Source organism: Zingiber officinale, chromosome 7A (genome assembly GCF_018446385.1).
Source record: "Zingiber officinale cultivar Zhangliang chromosome 7A, Zo_v1.1, whole genome shotgun sequence".
Lineage (NCBI taxonomy): Eukaryota > Viridiplantae > Streptophyta > Magnoliopsida > Zingiberales > Zingiberaceae > Zingiber > Zingiber officinale.
The window spans coordinates 94,528,436-94,546,608 of record NC_055998.1 but is presented as its reverse complement, the minus strand read 5'-3'; the positions used below and the strand labels follow the sequence as shown (position 1 = coordinate 94,546,608).

The 18,173-nt window shown below is 39.1% G+C and overlaps 3 pseudogenes; all 3 read left to right on the top strand.

The window, feature by feature from the left end:
• The first annotated feature begins 1,132 nt into the window (after positions 1-1,132).
• On the top strand, positions 1,133-5,295 carry LOC121999531 (annotated as a pseudogene).
• A 55-nt stretch (positions 5,296-5,350) lies between these two features.
• LOC122000272 lies at positions 5,351-6,890 on the top strand (annotated as a pseudogene).
• Positions 6,891-9,826: 2,936 nt separating this feature from the next.
• The window catches only part of LOC122000271, a 29,770-nt pseudogene continuing 21,423 nt past the window's right edge, over positions 9,827-18,173 (top strand).

Below are 18,173 nucleotides of genomic sequence, written 5' to 3'. Positions count from 1 at the left end.
TTCATGCCAGCTATCAGGTCGACCCATTGACCTAGCTGGACTTTGTGCCAGACATCTGGTCAACCCATCGACTAGTTTGGACTTCTCTTGCACACTTGGTCAAAGTGTTTAGATCACAACGAAACTAACTTAACCTACTTTGTCATTCATCATAACTTGAGTTAGATCGTTAGTGCTAACTGCACCAACATAATCGAGATATATTCTTAATGTATGATCGATCGAGATATATTCTTAATGCATGACCGACCGAGATATATTCAACATAAGGTATTCTTAATGCATGACCGACCAAGATATATTCTTAATGCATGACCGGCCGAGATATATTCAACAGAAGAAGAAGGGGCATTCTCAATATACGATATGCTTAATGATCGGCTGGTATGTATCTGAACAAAGGAACATTTGACAAACTTATGCTCGTTAAATGGTTACAATAAGAAATAAATGGGAGTTAGCACTCGATTTAGTTGGTGTCACCCAACTGAATACGATTCAATCGTATACTCATTGAATGAGTAAAGAGTAAATTTTAAAGTTCAGCCAATCCCTCTTCTTTTTCAAAAGAAATATCAAGTACATGAAATCACGAGTAAATCTCTTTAATTTCTCTATCATTATAGAAAAGACCATCCATATTGGATTCCAATATATATAGAATTTGAACCCAAACTACATTTATGATTCAGTATTTCGATCTCGTTGGCTATTGTTCTTTTTATTTTATTTTTAGATATTTGATTTCTACCTATCTATTCTTTATACCCTTTTTTTGGATGAATTATGCCTATTTTCACATCTAGGATTTACATATACAACATATATCACTGTCAAGAGGGAATTTTTCTTAGTATTTAGATTAGATTCAAAAGAATAAGGAGATAAATTTAATTGTAAATTTGCAAAACAAACATTAGGTTGCGCCATATATATCAAAGAGTATACAATAATGATGTATTTGATGAATCAAATACATGATATAATAATGAACCATTTCATTTTAACATAACATTGAAATTTGTTGATAATATTAGTTGAATATTATTTTTTTTGAAAGATTTTTGTCAAAGGTTTCATTCACGCATAATCCAAATCGAGTAGACCTTGTCTTTGTGAGAATTCTTAATTCATGAGTTGTAGGGAGGGACTTATGTCACCATAAACAGAGACTAAAGCAAGTGTTTGATTTAAAGCTGGTGTTAAAGATTACAAATTGACTTATTATACTCCTAACTATGAAGTCAAAGATACTGATATCTTGGCAGCATTCCGAGTAACTCCTCAACCTGAAGTTCCACCCGAAGAAGCAGGGGTTGCTGTAGCTGTCGAATCTTCTACTGGTACATGGACAACTGTGTGGACTGATGGACTTACCAGTCTTGATCATTACAAAGGGCGATGCTATCACATCGAGGCTGTTATTGGGGAGGATAATCAATATATTGCTTATGTAGCTTATCCTTTAGACCTTTTTGAAGAAGGTTCTGTTACTAACATGTTTACTTCCATTGTGGGTATTGTGTTTGGTTTCAAAGCCTTATGAGCTCTACGTTTGGAGGATCTGCGAATTCCCACTTCATATTCCAAAACTTTCCAAGGCCTGCCTCACAACATTCAGGTTGAAAGAGATAAGTTGAACAAGTATGATCGTCCCCTATTGGGATGTACTATTAAACCAAAATTGGGATTATCTGCAAAAAACTACGGTAGAGCAGTTTATGAGTGTCTACATGGTGGGCTTGATTTTACCAAAGATGATGAAAATGTGAGCTCACAACCATTTATGCATTGGAGAGACCGTTTCCTATTTTGTGCTGAAGCAATTTATAAAGCGCAAGCTGAAACAGGTGAAATGAAAGGGCATTACTTGAATGATACTGCAGGTACATGTGAAGAAATGATGAAAAGGGCCATATTTGCCAAAGAATTAGGAGCTCCTATCGTAATGCATGATTACTTAACTGGTGAATTCACTGCAAATACTAGCTTGGCTCATTATTGCCGCGACAATGGCCTACTTCTTCACATCCATCACACAATGCATGCAGTTATTAATAGACAGAAAAAATCATGGTATGCATTTCCGTGTACTAGATAAAGCATTACGTATGTCTGGTGGAGACCATATTCACGCTAGTACAGTAGTAGGTAAACTGGAAGGGGAACGCGAAATGACTTTAGGTTTTGTTGATTTATTACATGATCATTTTATTGAAAAAGATCGAAGTTGTGGTATTTTCTTCACTCAAGATTGGGTTTCTATGCCAGGTGTTATACCAGTGGCTTCGGGGGTTATTCATGTTTGGCATATGTCTGCGCTGACCGAAATCTTTGGGGATGATTTCGTACTACAATTTGGAGGAGGAACTTTAGGACACCCTTGGGGAAATTGTAACGCCCGAAAATTCTCAAATTATTTTTTAGAAATATTCTATGATTTTTCTGGAATTTTTAGATATTTTTCCGGAATTTTCCGAGTAGCGGAAGCAGCAAAAATAATTAGAATCGCAAAATAGCTTAGGCGGGAATCGAACCCGAGACCTATGGCTTAGGGATAATGTTGGGAACCAGTTGAACCCAGTAGGGCCGTGCTGAAAGGAAAGGGAACCAATAAAATTTATATTGGAGTTGGGCGAATTAAGTCTTTAATATAAATAGGAAAATTAATTAAGTGAGGAGATTATTTTTCACCGTGACCTATCCCTCTTCCAAAACCTCACCGCCGCCCACACCTCTTCCTCCTCCTCTCTCGGCGCCCAAGACCCAAGGACTCTCGGATCATCTTCCGGCGATGACTCCAACACGAAAGAGGTTCTTCTCCGCGAGAGGAACGTGAAGACGTGAGCGGATTGTCGAGAAGGTCATCTCCACCGGAATTCTAGGGAATAGAATCGTAAGAAATTACGAACAGGAGGTAAGAAACCCCTCACCTGCAGTATAATAGCTACCGTTTGATTTTCTGTGCATTAGTTTAGTTATATGCGTATGTTTTCGACACATAGGGTGTATTTAACCCTCCTCGCAGGTTTAAGGATTTAGTGAGTACCTTTAGATGGGCCGGACACGTCTTTTCTCCTTCAGTTGGAGGTTTAGATGCTGTTGGGTGCCTAAAGGTAGTCTCCCTAATAGAGAGGGGAGTTAAAGCGCACTAGGTGTTCGATTAAATAACCAGCTTAGAAAAGAATTCAACTTAGGCATTTTTATTAGCACAGTTGAATGCATTAGAAGCATCTAAATTAGTAAATCAGTTTATTCTAGCTTATATGGGACTACGGTCCAATGGGTGGGCTCCCACCGTCGCCTCTAGGTTCAGACAACCTAGCTCTAGGTTCAGATAACCTAGAAACAGCAATTTAGAACAGTTTAGCTATACTCAGTATTTTACTTTTCAGTTGGCACTGTACTGGATTAGATATCCATTGGGCTGGGCTCCCATAGTCGGTCCCTAGGTTTAGATAACCTAGTAGCTCTACTAAATTCGAGACTTGCAACCCCGGGTCTAGTTAGAGATGCGCGCATAGCACGTACAGTTGTCGGGCCCCTCAGCAGCATGTTTAGTATTTTCACTTACTATATGTATATAGTTTTCAACCTTTCACAAATTAGTTCGTGAATTCAGTACAGTTCTAGCAGTAGCTCAGTATTAGCGTAGCTCAGTTCTTAGTATCAGCTTAGTTTTTTCCCTGTGAATATGCATGATGACTTTATGTTCAGCTCTAGATATGCCATGATTGTATGCTTATATGCCATGCCATGCTTAGTTTATTCAGTATATCCAGCATATGTTTTAAACAGCATGATTTAAAATCATATTTGCATCGTTGCATGTTTTTGTGAGGTAGATGGTTTCTTACTAAGCTTTTTAGCTTATAGATACTACTTTTCTTATACTGCAGATAAAGGTAAAGGAAAAGTGGACCAGTAGCGGAGGCTGGAGGTCAATGCAGATCAAGATGTGTGTGGTAGGAACTTGAATAAAAGATTCTAAGGGATTTTAGCAAGTTTTACTTAAGCATAAGAACTTTACAGTATTTTGTTATTTGCACTCTAGTTGTTAATCACTATGAATTAGATAGCTATGCACTCTATTATGCTTAGAACCCTTCTCTTATGATGTGAGAATGTTAGTTGCCATTGTTAGAGTGTTTCCTAGCCTTGTTAGAATTGTTGTGTGAGGTTTTGGCACGCCAAAGTGCTGAAATCAGAGTTCCCGGGCGAAATCAGAACTCTGATCGGTCTTCAGACCGATCAGGGCCTGGGCAGTGCCACTGGATCGGTCAGCCGACCAATCCAGACAGATACAGTACCAGCACCAGCAACACAGAGAAGTTAGTGAGAGCTTAAAGGCTACTTGTGGGAAATTCCACCCAGGGGTTTGTCTCACTTGGTTACCAGGATTCATAAACTCTAATACTTAAGCCTGGAGGTTTAGAGTTCGAATCCTGGGGGAGGCAAAAATCCACTGCCAGGGGTGGAAAGTCCTAGTGAGTAACGACACGGCCAAAGGGTCGTTGGTCGACAACATGAGAGGTCGCCAAATGGGCCGACGACATAAGGGCCGTCAGTTGGGCCGCCACAAGGGACGCCTAAGAGGCCAAAAGGGCCGGGTCGTTACATGATCTCACTTGGTTACCAGGATTCATAAACTCTAATACTTAAGCCTGGAGGTTTAGAGTTCGATCCTGGGGGAGGCAAAAATCCACTGCCAGGGGTGGAAAGTCCTAGTGAGTAACGACACGGCCAAGGGTCGTCAGTCGACGACATGAGAGGTCGCCAAATGGGCCGACAACATAAGGGCCGACGGTCGACGACCCGAGGGTCGCCAAATGGGTCGCCAAATGAGCCAAGAGGGTCAGGTCGTTACATCGGGAGTGGTGGACTTTTTTATATCTCCTCATTTTGGTCCATAGATCAAACCAAGGGAAAGACTCCTTTCACCCATCATCCTATATATTGCCTTTTTCGTTGCATGTTGAAATAGAAACTTAATTATTTTTTATTATATTATATGATAAATGAGACTGAGAAATAAGAACAAATTATTTATTTATAGAAATAGAAACTTTTCACAATTCTTTGGTTTGGATTTCATGATATTTTATACTTTATATGGGAAAAAGCTGTGTCTTTTTATTAAAGACAAAAGTTGAGAAAAAGATTCTATTAATATATTGAAGTAATACTTCGAATTTCCACAAAAGATAATTTTTTCTTTCAACACTTACTCCTCATTAGTTAACAATTCTAATACTTAGATTTGTATGCTTAATTCTGATAGTTAAGGTCAAATGATTATTCATCAAATTTTTTATATTTCCATTAAATAGATTAAATAGGAGGTATTTCTATGTTCAAAGGAAGGTGCAATTTTTTAATTGCCAACGAGAAGGTAGAACATAGATGTGGGTCGAGTAAATCAATAGATAGTGTTGATAGTATTGGACATACAGATAGAAGTGAACAACCTATTCTAAACGATATGGAGAAAAAGGTTCCTAGTTGGAATCGTATTAGTAATTATAGTTTCAATAATGTTGATTATTTATTTGATATCAGGAATATTTGGAGTTTGATCTCTGATGACATTTTTTTGTTAGGGATAGTAATGGTGATCGTTACTCTATATTTTTTGATATTGAAAATCATATTTTTGAGGTTGACAATAATAGTTCCTTTAAGAGTGAACTAGGAATTATTGTTTCTAATTATTTGAATAGGGGGTCTAAGTCTTAGAAAAAGAATCATACATGTAATGATACTGAATCCAGTTGGAAAAAGAACATTATTAGTAGCATTGATAGTTATCTTCGTTTTGAAGTCAGTATTAATAGTTCTATTTAGAGTAGTACCAACAATTACAGTGAAAGTTACATTTATAATTTCATTTGTACTGAAAATAAAAATAGTAGTGAGAGTGATCGTTCTAGTATAAGAACTAGTCAAAATATCGATGATTTGGATATTAGAGTGGAATACAATCATAATGATAATCCTTTCCATAAATTCAGACATTTATGGGTTCAATGTGAAAATTGTTATGAATCACATTATAAACAATTTTTTGGTGAAAAAATATATATTTGTGAATTTTGTGGATATCATTTGAAAATGAGTAGTTCAGATAGAATTGAACTTTCGATTGATCCCGGAACTTGGGATCTCATGGATGAAGATATGGTATCTATAGACCCGATTGAATTTGATTCACCCGTTGAATATGATGAAGAACCGAATTCTGATAGAGATCATATCGATTTTTCAGAAGAAGAACTGGATTCTGATTCTTATATAGATCGTATCGATTCTTATCAAAGAAAGACAGGTTTAATTGAAGCTGTTCAAATAGGCATAGGTCAACTAAATGGTATTCCCGTAGCTATTGGCGTTATGGATTTTCAGTTTATGGGGGGTAGTATGGGATACGTAGTAGGCGAGAAAATTACTTGTTTGATCGAATATGCTACTAATCGATCTTTACCTATCATTATTGTGTGTGCTTTTGGAGGAGCACGCATGCAAGAAGGAAGTTTGAGCTTGATGCAAATGGCTAAAATTTATTCTGCTTTATATAATTATCAATTAGAAAAAAAGTTATTCTATGTAGCAATTCTTACAGATCCTATAACCGGTGGAGTAACAACCAGTTTTGCTATGTTAGGAGATATCATTATTGCTGAACCTAATGTAACCATTGCATTTGCGGGTAAAAGAGTAATTGAACAAACATTGAATACGACAGTACCCGAGGGTTCACAAACATCTGAGTATTTATTCGAAAAAGGTTTATTCGACCTAATAGTACCACGTAATCTTTTTAAAGGTGTTCTGAGTGAGTTATTTCAACTCCACGGTTTCTTTCCTTTGAATCACAGTTCCAAAAATTAAAGTATAGCATTAAATTCGCTTATTTTATTTGTAGCGAACAAAAATAAATATTTAATTCATCGTAATCATAATTAAAAGAAACAATATATATATTGTTTTCATTGTTGACATAAGTTCTTGTAGATAGACAGAGGTTTCGGATAATTATATTTTTTTTTGTTTTTTATTTATAATTATTTATTTAATTTAATATATTAAAATAATATTAATTATTATTTTAACTTATATTATAATATTCATTATTATATTACTTATTATATATATATATATTATAAATATTATAGTTTCTATCTAATCATACAATTAATAGAATTATAGTTGATATTATTTATCACTTATAAATAATATAATTTACAATATAATAATAACTTGATATTACTTATGATAGATATATCCTAAATAAGCATAAGACGATATCTTTTTAATAGATAGAAATAGTAAACGAGGCATCTATTCTATGACAGATTTCAACTTACCCTCCATTTTTGTACCTTTAGTGGGCCTAGTATTTTCGACAATTGCAATGGTTTCTTTATTTCTTCATGTCCAAAAAAAATAAGATTGTCTAGACCCAATGGTAATGAATCTTATCAAGTGATTTCAACACTGTATGATAATATGGATATTTATTTCGTGTAATATGGTATGATATGTGGCTTTTGCCAAACACACAAGTGAAAGAACTTTTATGTGGATATATAATATCTATATAAATGCATGTATATGTGGATATAGCTGGTTCAAAATGAATTAGCGAATATAAAAAAATGGAAAGTCAATGTATCTAACTAATTACTCCTGATGTTTCACATAACAATAGTGCTAGTTGGTGAAAGTTACTTGGGGGTCAAGAAAGGTAAAGTCAAATTTATTTGGGTTATTCGCTCAATTCCAATCGAATGCAACTAAATGCAGTATAGTATGAATTGGTGATCAGAACATATATGGATAGAACTTATAACGGAATCTCGAAAAACGAGTAATTTTTACTGGGCCTGTATCCTTTTTTTAGGTTCACTAGGATTCTTAGTGGTTGGAACTTCCAGTTATCTTGGTAGGAATTTGATCTCTGTATTTCCATCTCAGCAAATCATTTTTTCACCTCAAGGGGTTGTGATGTCTTTCTATGGGATCGCGGGTCTGTTCATTAGCTCCTATTTGTGGTGCACTATTTCGTGCAATGTAGGTAGCGGTTATGACCGATTCGATAGAAAAGAAGGAAGAGTGTGTATTTTTCGTTGGGGATTTCCTGGAATAAATTGTCGCATCTTCCTTCGGTTCCTTATGAGAGATATCTAATCAATCAGAATAGAGGTTAAAGAGGGTCTTTATACTCGTCGTGCCCTTTATATGGAAATCAGGGGCCAAGGAGCCATTCCCTTGACTCGTACTGATGAGAATTTGACTCCACGAGAAATTGAACAAAAAGCTGCTAAATTAGCCTATTTTTTGCGCATACCAATGGAAGTACTTTAAAATGAACTTGGACTAAAGTAAAGAATAAATATCTTCTCAAGGTGGGGAAAAGAACTTGCTAATTCCCCTTTTTAATAAAAGGCAAGTTTCCTGATTCTTTTATACTAGAAGTCTAATCTAACTAACTAATCTAATAATAAATTTATATCTATAAATTAATCAAACCTATCCGAACATGTATTTCGTAATACATAAATCATCATTTTAGGCCCATGATTTTTAATTGATACCTTTTTTCTGATTATACAGTAAAAGGTTTCGTTTCGAAAGAATTAATGTAAGTTTTTTGGTCTCGAAATTTGATTCATTACTTAAAGTGGGTTTTGGAGTATTCATCGAAAGGAACAAATGAAAATGAAATTGGTTTAAATTTGCCCAATTGAGATATCTTAAATATATTACAAATAAAAAGGGAAAGGGATAGATCTAGAGGTCACTACTTTGTTATACAACTTATGCTTCAGAGAAATATCAGATAAAGTCGACGAATGAAGCAGGTTCATTAAAAAAAGAAAATTCAATTCACATATCAAAATGAAAAAAAAAAGAAAGCATTGGCCTCCCTTTCCTATCTTGCATCTATGGTATTTTTGCCCTGGTGAGTCTCTTTCTCTTTTAATAAATGTCTGGAACCTTGGGTTACTTATTTGTGGAATAGCAGACAATCCAAAACTTTTTAAAATCATATTCAAGAGAAAAATGTTCTAAAAAGATTCAAATAATTAGAAGAACTATTCCAATTCGATGAAATGATAAAAGAGTACCCGGAAACACATATACAAAAACTTCATATAGGAATACACAAGGAAACAATACAATTGGTCAAAGCATGCCATGAATATGATCTCCATATCATTTTACATTTCTCGACAAATATAATCTGTTTCACTATTCTAAGTGGTTATTTTATTCTGAGTAATGAAGAACTCATTATTCTAAATTCTTGGGTTCAGGAATTCCTCTATAACTTAAGTGACACAATAAAAGCTTTTTCAATTCTTTTAGTTACTGATTTATGGGTCGGATTTCACTCGACCTGTGGTTGGGAACTAATGATAGGTTTGGTTTACAACGATTTTGGATTGGATCATAACAATTAGATTATATCTGGTCTTGTTTCCATTTTTCCAGTTATTCTAGATGCAATTGTTAAATATTGGATTTTTCATTATTTAAATCATGTATCTCCTTTGCTTGTAGTAATTTTTCATTCAATGAATGAATAAAGAACTCATTTGATCTCATCATATCAATAAAATTAGAATCCTTCTTCCTTTATAAATAAATAAAAATTAAGCATTTAATTAAAAATTTTACTTAATTCCTTATATTTTCATCTGCTCAAGGTATTCATCGTATATTCCAGTACAATTATTCTAGTACAATGCCAAACTCGTGTATAGGTAACTATACTTGTTACCTATCTAATTTATTGTAGAAACTCCGAAATTAATGATTGGACATGCAAAGTAAAAATGCTTTTTTTGGGTAAAGGAAGGGATGACTCGATCCATTTCTGTATCGATCATGATATATGTAATAACTCGGTCATCCATTTCAAATGCATATCCCGTTTTTGCGCAGTAGGGTTATGAAACCCCACGAGAAGCAACAGGACGAATTGTATGTGCTAATTGTCATTTAGCTAATAAACCCGTGGATATTGAAGTTCCGCAAGCTGTGCTCCCTGATACTGTATTTGAAGCAGTTGTATGAATTCCTTATGATAAGCAACTGAAACAAGTTCTTGCTAATGGTAAAAAGGGAGGTTTGAATGTAGGGGTTGTTCTCATTTTACTCGATGGATTTGAATTAGCCCCCCCTGATCATATTTCTCCTGAATTGAAAGAAAAGATTGGAAATTTGTCTTTTCAGTGTTATTGTCCTAATAAAAGAAATATTATTGTGATAGATCATGTTCCTGGTCAAAAATATAGTGAAATCATCTTTCCCATTCTTTCCCCCGACCCTGCTACGAAGAAAGATGTTCACTTCTTAAAATATCCCATACATATAGGTGGGAACAGAGGAAGGGGTCAGATTTATCTTGATGGTAGCAAAAGTAACAATACAGTCTATAATACTACATCAGCAGGTGTAGTATGTAATGACCCAGCCCCTCGACCCCTTTAGCGGCCCGACCGACGACCTTCGGGCGTGTGCCGTTACTCACAAGATTTTTCCACCCCTGGCCAGTGGATTTTTGCCTTCCCCAGGTTTTGAACTTTAGACCTCCAGGCTAAGTACTAGAGTTTATGAATCCTGGTAGCCAAGTGAGCAGCCCTTGGCGGTCCCTTGGGTGGCCCCACTGGCGGCCCAACTGGTGACTCCTTATGACATCGACCGACGATCCTCGGGCATGTGCCATTACTCACAAGGTCTTTCCACCCCTGGCCAGTGGATTTTTGCCTTCCCCATGATTCGAACTCTAGACCTCCAGGCTAAGTACTAGAGTTTATGAATCCTAGCCTCACTTGGCTACCAAGATTTATAAACTCTAGTACATAGCCTTGAGGTCTAGAGTTTGAATCCTGGGGAAGGCAAAATGACTTAAGGGGTCGCCAGTTGGGGCGCCAGTGGGGCTGAGGGGCCGGGTCGTTACAATAAAAAGATGCCTTTTTATTGTAACGACCCGGCCCCTCGGCCCCTCTACCGACCCATTTGGCGACTTCTCATGTCATTGACCAACGACCCTCGGCCGTGCCGTTACTCACTAGGTCTTTCCACCCCTAGCTAGTGGATTTTTGCCTTCCCCAGGATTCGAACTCTAGACCTCCAAGCTAAGTACTAGAGTTTATGAATCCTGGTAGCCAAGTGAACGACCTACAAGCAGATTATGCGTACCTCTGTCTCACCCTGTCTTACAGTAGCTACTTCAGGAGGCTTATCGCTCTCGATTTGCGATCCACCCAGGCAGGACCCACATGTATCAAGATTTAAAACGTTCCTACTGGTGGAATGGTATGAAGAAAGACATCGCAGAATTTGTAGTAAGATGTCTTGTCTGTCAGCAGGTGAAAGTCGAGCACCAGAGACCTGCCGACTTACTTTAGCGGATTCCTATTCCTGAGTGGAAATGGGAACATATTAACATGGACTTTGTGGTGGGTTTACCGAGGCACGAGAAGGTCATGACGTGATTTGGATAATCATTGATCGATTAATCAAATCTGCGTACTTCTTAGCGATCCGGAAGACTGATTCCCTGGATCGATTGGCAGATTTGTATTGCTGGGAGATCATCAGATTACATGGTGTCCCTTTGACTATTATTTCAGATAGAGACCCCCGGTTCATGTCTCGTTTCTGGCAGAGTCTGCAACAGGCCTTGGGCACTCAGCTCCGTTTTAGTACAGCTTTCCATCTGCAGACAGATGGACAGTCAGAGTGGACCATTCAAACTCTAGAGGACTTGCTTAGGTCATGTGTATTGGATTTTGGAGGTAGTTGGGAGGACCATTTGCCATTGGTAGAGTTCGCCTACAATAACAGCTTTCATTTGACTATCCAGATGGCACCGTTTGAAGTGTTGTATGGTAGGCCTTGTCGGACACCCACCCTTTGGGATGAGGTTAGGGAGGCCCAGTTGTTGGGACCTCATAGAGCTCAGCATGAGGCAGAGTTAGTCCGTACTATCAGACGGAGGATGTCAGAGACGCAGGACTGCCAGAAGAGTTATGCAGATCGGAGACGGAGACCTCTGGAGTTCTCTATTGGCGACCATGTTTTTCTACGAGTTTCACCCACGAAAGGAGTGAAGAGATTTAGCCTCAGAGGTAAGCTAGCTCCGTGATACATTGGCCCTTTCCAGATCCTGGAGAGGATTTGAGTAGTAGCTTATCGGCTGGCACTACCACCGTCCCAAGCAGGCATTCACGACGTATTCCATGTATCTATACTGAGGAGATACGTACCCGACCCGACACATGAGCTGATTGATATCTCAGTTCCTGTTCAGCCTGACGTCACTTATGAGGAGTTTTCGGTATGGATTCTGGACCGGAAAGAGCGTCAGTTGCGGAACAAAATTATCCAGTGGTTAAAATCAGATGGTAGCATCATTCAGACAAGGAGGCTACCTGGGAGCTCAAGGATATTAACCGAGCTCGATACCCCAATCTTTTCACTTGAGATAAGTGATTTAATTTACCGTTCAACATTTATACTCTTTATTTGTTGTTAGTACTTGCTGATGGTAGATAACAAAATTTTGGGACCAAATTTTTATTAGTGGGGGAGAATGTAAAATATCGAAAAAATGGTGAATAATGATAAGGAAATTTTCCAAAATTTTTAGAAATTTTTTGAAAATTTTTCGGAGACCGTATGGACGAGTTTATAGGGATAAATTTGAGCCCCAGAAAGGCCTATTTAAGGTACCCCATTTAAATGAGGAAAAATTTATTTTTCTTTTCCTTTATATTTTCTTTTTTCTTTCTCCCCGACGCTGTTGCCTCGCGCCGAGCCTCTTCTCACGTCCATGCCCTAACCGCTCATAACCGGTGCCTGCAGGACGTTCCTTCTCCCCGAGGGTACAAAACGCCAAACCCAAATCTTCTTCCCGAGCCTCCTCACCTTCCTCACGACTCCTCTCCGCCTTATCCTGGCTTCTTCTTCTTCTTGCAGCTCCTTAGCCGCGGTCTGCCCTTTTTCAGCGCCACCGACCACCACAGCCAACTCCGGCAGCCGCCCAATGCCAGAGGTACATCTTGTGCCCTAGCACCATGCCCTAGCACCGCCGCTGACCCATCTCCTCTCTTCTTACTGTCGGCCAAAGCCCCGAGCAGTGTCGATCAATTCGACTCTCCTTTCTGTTGGTGCAGTGAGCACCAGATGATCGAACCTGAGTTTTGATTATGACAAAGGGTTCAAAGTTAAGCCATAGTGTTATCTAACAAGGTTCATGGAGCTTGTAGGAAAGTCCTAAGTGATACTTAGCAAATGTCCTAGCTGTGGCTAGGCAAGGTGAAAACCCTAGGTCCCAGGGGGTGGTAACCCTAGGTGAAGGAAAAATCCTAAGGGGGGTAACCTTAGGTCCTAGGGGTGGTATCCCTAGGTGGAGAAAAACCCTAAGGGGTGGCAACCTTAGGTCCTAGGGGGTGGTAACCCCTAGGTGAAGGAAAACCCTAAGGGGCGGAAACCTTAGGTCCTAGGGGGTGGTAATCCTAGGTGGAGGAAAATCCTAAGGGGGGGGGGGGGGGTAACCTTAGGTCCTAGGGGGTGGTAACCCCAGGTGGAGAAAAATCCTAGGGGGCGGTAACCCTAAGTCCTAGGGGGTGGTAACCCTAGGCGGAAAGTCCAGTCGGTCTGGAGGATCGGACTGACACTAGGTAATCTCTCTTGAGGGGAGTAGGTGAGGACACGTTCCCCGTAGAGAAAACAGTAGGCGTCGGGTCGACTTAGGGTTTCCGGTCGAAAATCCGAAGCCAGGCCTGGACAGTCCGATGACTGTCAATCACTTAATTCGTCATATTTTATGTGTGCTAACTTTGTCTTGCAGGGTATGTGTGTGTTTAGTGAACTAACATGCTTTGCAGGGACAAATGAGCAAGGCAAGCCTCTGATGAACAGTGTCCAAGGCGCCTCCATGGAGCTTGGAGGTGCCTCATGTGCAGAATGTGAGCTGGCCATGAAGCAGTACTGGAGGCACCTTGGACCAAGGCTTGGAGGCGCCTTGGAGTGGCTTGAAGGCACATTCAAGCTGATAAGGTGCGACGAGTTCAGCAGTGATCCATGCGGGTGACTCGGAGGCCTGGAGGCGCCTTGGATGGTCTTGGAGGCGCCTCCAATAGGCTTTAAAAGGAGGCTTCGAGCAGCAGGTTGTATAATCAAGTCAAAAGCTATATTCCTTCGTGTGCTGCTCAAGAAACGACTCGACGAAACTACGGCAAGTCCCCGACGACCCGAAGCTATGAAGATTTCTACTTTAGTGTTGCCAGTATAATTTTTCTAAGTACTTTTTATTGTAATTTCATATTGTATTGAATATTTGAGATTATAGTTGTTGCCCATCGAAAGCGATCAAAGATCGCGGGCCTTGGAGTAGGAGTCGCCCTAGGCTCCGAACCAAGTAAATATCTTGGTGTCTTTTGTGTATTGTTCTTTTTTAGCTGCTACTTCTCGATTGTTTTACGATTATGAAATGAGTGAAAGCCACGAGCGTTATTCACCCCCTCTCTAGCGCTTCTCGATCCAACACTTTCCTCTGCCCTAGTGAAGGCAGACGGCTGCCCCTCTACCGACCTCACGCCACGGCACTGGTTGCTGATCACTAGGTGCTGCCTCGCCACCGATGTGTAACGACCCGACCAATTTGGCGGCCCATTTGGCGACCCTCGGGTCATCTACCGTCGACCGTCGGCCGTCGGCCGTGCCGTTACTCACTAGGACTTTCCACCCCTGGCAGTGGATTTTTGCCTCCCCCAGGATTCGAACTCTAAACCTCCAGGCATAAGTATTAGAGTTTATAAATCCTGGTAACCAAGTGAGATCATCTCACTTGGTTACCAAGATTCATAAACTCTAATACTTAAGCCTGGAGGTTTAGAGTTCGAATCCTGGGGGAGGCAAAAATCCACTGCCAGGGGTGGAAAGTCCTAGTGAGTAACGACACAGCCGACGGTCGACAGTCGATGACCCGAGGGTCGCCAAATGGGCCACCAAATGGGTCGGGTCGTTACAATAAAAAGGCGCGTCGCTTATCCGCGTAATTCTTTTGTCGACTCTGAGCAGTTTCTATTCTTTGGCGGATGTTCTGTATAGCACGGGTGGTGTTATCGATGAACTCTATTTGGAATCCCATCTCTTTCTTTTCACCGCCTTCGTACTAGCATATAGGGGATCTACATTTTCTCCCATACAGAGCCTCATAGGGCGCCATTCCAATAGTAGCCTGGTAACTATTGTTATAAGCGAATTCCGCTAAGCATAAGTATTGGCACCAGCTTCCCTTGAAGTCTAAAGCGCAAGCCCGTAGCATGTCTTCTAGTACTTGGTTCACCCTTTATGTTTGTCCGTCGGTCTGAGGGTGGAAAGCAGTACTGAATAGTAGTTTTGTGCCAAGAGCCTTCTGAACACATTCCCAAAAGTGTGAAACAAAGCGACCATCTCTGTCTGAAATGATAGTCTTAGGAATCCCATGTAGTCTAATAATTTCCTTGACATATAATTGAGCCAGTTGCTCAATTGAATAAGTCATCCTGATTGCTAGTAAAAGGGTGAATTTGGTTAATCTATCCACGATTACCCATATAGCATCATAGTCGTTTGTTGTCTTGGGTAATCCTGAAATAAAGTCCATAGAGATATCTTACCATTTCCATTCTGGAATTTGGACAGGCTGTAGTAATCCTCCAGGCCTCTGGTGTTCTGCTTTAACCCTCTGACAAGTCAGGCAGGTACTGACGTGCTAAGCCACATCTCTTTTCATACCGAACCACCAGAATTTCCTTTTCAAATCTTGGTACATTTTGGTGGATCCCGGATGCATTGCATAGGGCGTTGAGTGAGCTTCTTCTAGTATCTTCCTTCGTAATTCTGGGTCGTTGGGAACACATAAACGATCCTTGAGGTATAATATTCCGCTGTCAGCGATGCAGAATCCATTATTCTTTCCCTCTAATACTTCTTGCTTTATCCGCTGGATGCTTAGGTCACGAGTTTGCTTCTCCAATACGTCATCGAATAGCGTCGGTGCTATAGTCAGGGACGAGAGTTGTCCGGCCACATCTTCAGCCCCGTAGCACCAATTTTCTCTGGGTTCTCCAATGAACTCAAATATTGTTTCAGCTTCAGGTCGGAAAATCACTTTTCTTTAACGGCACTCGATAGAAGCTTCGTACTTGCTCAGGAAATGTCAGCCATTCACAACGTGTTCCACGTTTTGATGCTAAAGAAACATATTCCGAGTACAGACCAATGATCGAATCATGGATAGTACAAGTGCAAGAGGACCTAACCTACGAGAGCCGACCGGTTCAGATATTGGATCGAGATGTCAAAAGGCTAAGGAACAAAGAAGTGTCCCTAGTAAAGGCCCTGTGGAAAAATCAACGGTTCGAAGAAGCCACTTGGGAACGAGAGGATGATATGAAACGGAAGTATCCGGAGCTATTTTAAGTTCGAGGATGAACTTTCTATAAGGTATGGGGTACTGTAACACCCACGAAAAGATAAGCTATACCTATAAGTATTTTTCCTTTAGAATAAAAGAAAAAAATAAGCTAGAGAAATGGAAATAGAAACCAAAATGAAATAAAAAGGAAGTGAGGTTAAGGTTTGAACCTTGAACCTCCCACAAATGATAGAGTTAAATTAGTGTATGGTAACCACTAGGATAATGAATGATAGATGAATAGAAAAGAATGGAAATTGTAGTTAAGAGTAAGAAGATAGTTAAGTAAAGGAACAAGAGAAAACCAAGTAGCCTACCTCCTCTTCCTCTTGGTTAAGGAAAGAAGCAAGCAAAAGCCAAGTTGTCTTCTTTTCTTTTCCTCTGTTTTCGTGGGAATTAAGAGAGGGTAGAGATAGAGGGGTTAAGGGGATGAATGAAGACATTGTTAGGATGTATACTAAAATTCTATACTTTTGGTATAAATATTTATCTAGAAATAAGAATCACATTGGTCAAGTGTCTACATTTATGATAAATGTAGTTGTTCAATTAATTTATATTGTAGATAACATGGTGTGTGGTGTCACACACAGAGGATCATGTTATCAGTAACTTATAAATTATAAACAGTAGCTCACGACCAAGATGGAAAGGAACAAACCATTGGAAGGTCGTAGTGTAATTAGGTATTAGTTTATCTTAACTATATAATTACACTAGTATACTTAGACTGTATTGAGTAGAACCATTAGAGGTCGTTTCTTTTTATACTGACTTTATAAAGGAACAAAGACCTCAGTTATTATGGAAGTGTGTGCTCTTAATCCTAATATAATAACAAGCACATATATTTGATATTTATTTCTTTAATTTATCAATGGGTGAGATTTAGTTCGATAAATCAATAAGCCCGATAAGTTAGAAAATGATATCACTTATAGTGTGTGTTGTTGATTATAGAAGGAAACTGTGTCCTAGTAATCTAGGTTGAGAATATCCCCAAGAGGAGCACATAAGGATTGTCATGTTAAACTCTGCAGGTGGACTTAGTCCGACATGATGATGAAGTTGAGTGGTACTACACTTGGAGCTAGATATTAATTAAGTGAGTTGTCATTAACTTACTTAATTAGTGGGCATTTGTTATCTTAAACACAGAGAGACTAACACACTCATAATAAGAAGGAGCCCAAAATGTAATTTGGGATTGGTGCGGTAGTTCAATAATAGTTCTTTAGTGGAATGAATTATTATTGATGAAATTAAGTTGTGTGTTCGGGGCGAACACGGGATGCTTAATTTCATCAGGAGACCAAAACCAATTCCTCCTCTCGGTCCCTATCGTAGCCTTTTGTATATAGAGATTTATACCCACCACATACCCACCTTCTTACCCATCCAATGGGGCCGGCCAAGCTAGCTTGGAACCCAAGCTAGGGCCGACCAAGACCAAGTGGATGAGCCAAGTTGGTGGTCGGCCAAAGCTTGGGTCCCAAGCTTAGGTGGTTGGCCACTAGAATATTAAAAAGGAATTTTAATTTTAAATTATTTCTTTTGTGGATATCAAGGTTTTAAAAAGAGAGTTAAAAAATTAAAAATTTCCTTTTATAGCTTTCTACAAAAGATTAAGAGAAGAGATTAATTTCTTTCCTTATTTGTAGATTAAAATGATAGTTTTAATTTTTGGTAAAAACTT